Below are 3,670 nucleotides of genomic sequence, written 5' to 3' on the forward strand. Positions count from 1 at the left end.
CTTTGGACTTGGCGGTTGGCATAAACTGGTTTGTGACTGGATCAGGATGGCGACTCAGCTGGTGGCAGTAATGCACCAATTCGTTGTTTGCCAACCACCAATAAACACCGAGAAGAAGAAGAAGATGAAGACCCACCCCATATACACACTCGAACCCCATTAAGAAAGCATCTTGAGAAGCAGCACGACCAGCTTCCTCGACACAATGGGACGCCACTTCGGAGACTTGGCCAGGATCAGGTGCATAATTCCATACAGTTTGTCACCCTTTGACCAGAAAGCTTCCCCAACTACTTCTCCGAGGGAGTTCCCAATGTTTGCAGACGCTTCACTGCCTCTTTCTTCATAGTTGCTCTCCCAATGATCCTCGCGTGTGCAACGTACACCTGGGGCAACCATGTGACTCAGCAAAGCAAGAGGAAGAATCCCACTGACTGGGAGAATAACGTAGAAATATCAGCTACCCTTCTGACCTACCCTCTTCTGTCTTCGTTCAGCTCTGTATGTTTCACCAATAAAGACAAATATTCAACGCAGAACATTTTTTTCAACACCACCTCATTTACTCCTTCAGTCTGTTCATCTCTGCTTGGTCCATATGTGTCTTGCTGCATGCTCAGTAAGAAAGTCAAAGAAGGTTGAATCAGTTCATCTGGATACAGCGGAAGGAAAGTGTATCGTATCCAGATGAACTGATTCAAACTTCTTTGACTTGGTCCATGTAATTCCCACCTTTCCTCCTGCCTCTCCGTCTTTCTTCTACTGCCTTCTCATTCTCCCTCTGAGCCGATCTCTCCCTCCCTCCCTCCCTCTCTCTCTCTTGCTCAGTCTGTCTGTCTGTCTGTCTGTCTGTCTGTCTGTCTCTCTCACTTTCTCTGTCTCTCTCGCTCTCTCTGTCTGTCTCTCTCTCTCGCTCAGTCTGTCTGTCTGTCTGTCTGTCTGTCTGTCTGTCTGTCTCGCTCTGTCTTTCTGTCTGTCAGTCGCTCTCCCTCCCTCCCTCCCTCCCTCCCTCCCTCTCTGTTGCTCAGTCTGTCTGTCTGTCTGTCTGTCTGTCTGTCTGTCTCTCTCACTTTCTCTGTCTCTCTCGCTCTCTCTGTCTGTCTCTCTCTCTCGCTCAGTCTGTCTGTCTGTCTGTCTGTCTCTCTCGCTCTGTCTTTCTGTCTGTCTGTCGCTCTCCCTCCCTCCCTCTCTCTCTCTCGCTCTGTCTGTCTGTCTGTCTGTCTGTCTGTCTGTCTGTCTGTCTCTCTCACTTTCTCTCTTGCTCTCTTGCTCTCTCTGTCTGTATCTCTCTCTCACTCAGTCTGTCTGTCTGTCTGTCTCTCTCGCTCTGTCTTTCTGTCTGTCTGTCGCTCTCCCTCCATCCCTCTCTCTCTCCCTTTCTCTCTCTCTGTCTGTCTCTCTCACTTTCTGTCTCTGTCTTCCTGTCTGTCTCTCTCCCCCCCTCTCTCTGTCTGTCTCTCTCACTTTCTGTCTCTCTCGCTCGCTGTCTGTCTGTCTGTCTCTGTCTGTCTGTCTCTCTCTCTCTCGCTCTGTCTGTCTCTCTCACTTTCTGTCTCTGTCTTTCTGTCTGTCTCCCCCCCCTTCTCGCTTTCTCTCTCTCTGTCTGTCTCTCTCACTTTCTGTCTCTCTCGCTCGCTCGCTCGCTCTGTCTGTCTGTCTGTCTGTCTGTCTGTCTGTCTGTCTGTCTGTCTGTCTGTCTGTCTGTCTGTCTGTCTCTGTGTCGCTCTCTGTCTGTCTGTCTCGGTCCCTGTCTGTCTGTCTGTCTGTCTGTCTATCTCTCTCGCTGTGTCTGTCTGTCTGTCTATCTCTCTTGCTGTGTCTGTCTGTCTGTCTCTGTGTCGCTCTCTGTCTTTCTGTCTGTCTGTCTGTCTGTCTGTCTGTCTCTCTGTTTTGCTCAATGACAAAACCCCAGGAGTGAAAATGCTGAGTGATGCTTGAGCAATCACAGCCCATCGGTGTGTGTGTGTGTGTGTGTGTACCTGTGTGTGTGTGTGTGTGTGTGTGTGTGTGTGTGTGTGTGTGTGTGTGTGTGTGTGTGTGTGTGTGTGTGTGTGTGTGTGTGTGTGTGTGTCTCAGAGACAGGCTTGCGTGACTACCCACAATCACAAAATCAAAGTCTTTTTAGACAGCTTGTACTGGTAGCTGTGAAGATGGCTTGGCAGTTGTGGGTTTGTGGGTGTGCATGTGCGTGTGTGTGTGTGTGTGTGCGTGCGTGTGTGTGTGTGTGTGTGTGTGAGGGAGTGAGTGAGTGAGTGCACTAAGGGTCTGTCAGGAGAATTGTAGGCTTCTAAAAACGTTCCGCTCATGCCTCCCATTTCAACTAAGACCAAGGACTTACACACATAGCACATAACCACACAGGCACACATGGACACACACTCTCTGCAAAACACATAACACAGACACACACACAGACACACACACACACACACACACACACACACACACACACACACACACACACACACACACACACATATTCTTAGATGAAAAAGAAATATTGATTAAAATGGGTCCCATTGCCACAGACGTTTCAGAATGGATCCTTTGATCTGGTGGCAGATTGTGTGCGTGCGTGTGTGTGTGTGTGCGTGTGTGTGTGTGCGTATTGTGTGATTCTAAGATGGAGTTGTAGTGTTTGTGGGAACAAACGTCAACTACAACCCCGTTGTGTCAACAAACGTAGCCGAAGCGACTTTGCTTCTCTCTGCCGAGTCAACAACAACATGGCGCCGCGTTACACAACACGTCATCAACGAGCAACACCACCTCGACTTCCTTAACGAGAACGACCGCTATAGAACACAACAACAACAACGGTGGCTTGTCAAATAAGTTATACATTCCTGTGTCTGCCCACTGCAAACGTCCCCCCAGAATTCACAAGACCCGGCGTTGTCAGTCTGACGGGAGCCCGGCTGACTCTCCCGGCCCGAGACCCGAACGCCCCGGCAGGTGCTGGAAGGGACGCTTGATCTTCCCCCGGGGCCTCAGGCCCCGCCGGCGGCTTGTTGGCCGGGGGAAGGCCTCAACGTGGGGGCACAGCCAGTCTGACAGGCTGGTCCAGATCCTAGTGATCAGGTTTGAGGTGATCCCACAGAGATATGGTCAGGCTTGCCCCTTATGTCGACCATAAAGGGTCTTGTCGCCCGCCTCGAGGACTCGGAACGGGCCATCACCGGGCGGTTTGAGGGTGTTCTGGTGAGCATCATGCTGGATGAGGACATACAACATCGCCGTGGACAACACTGAATAGCTTTCTTAGATTTGAGCAAGACAGCCAGCCTTAAATAAATGAGGCGAAACCATATCTGGAATCACACTTGGCTAAGACCTCGGTTAAGACTTTAAAGTCTGTCAAAGAAGGTCGAATCAGTTCATCTGGGCACAACTTTTATTGACAGACACGTGTCATCACTCAACTAAGTGTCCTCTTCAGTCTAAACTGACTGCAGGTGTCCCCACCCTTATAAGCAATACAGTGGCATAACGAGCCACACCAACGCTCGGTTTCATATGCAAACTGCCGTGCCATGACTGATATAGTACACGTGGCCATTTCCAAAAACCGTGACTGGTTAATTGCAACACACTTCAGTACCATATAATACAGGGCCATACCCCACCCCTGCCTAGGACAGCCAGACCACCCCTCTTTGTTTCTTGTCCC

General features: G+C 50.3%; 1 pseudogene; it reads left to right on the plus strand.

Annotated features, from left to right (window-relative positions):
- The first annotated feature begins 205 nt into the window (after nt 1–205).
- On the plus strand, nt 206–3,252 carry LOC130126707 (cytochrome b-c1 complex subunit 8-like; annotated as a pseudogene).
- Nucleotides 3,253–3,670: the final 418 nt, after the last annotated feature.

Source organism: Lampris incognitus, chromosome 16 (assembly GCF_029633865.1).
Source record: "Lampris incognitus isolate fLamInc1 chromosome 16, fLamInc1.hap2, whole genome shotgun sequence".
Classification (NCBI taxonomy): Eukaryota; Metazoa; Chordata; class Actinopteri; order Lampriformes; family Lampridae; genus Lampris; species Lampris incognitus.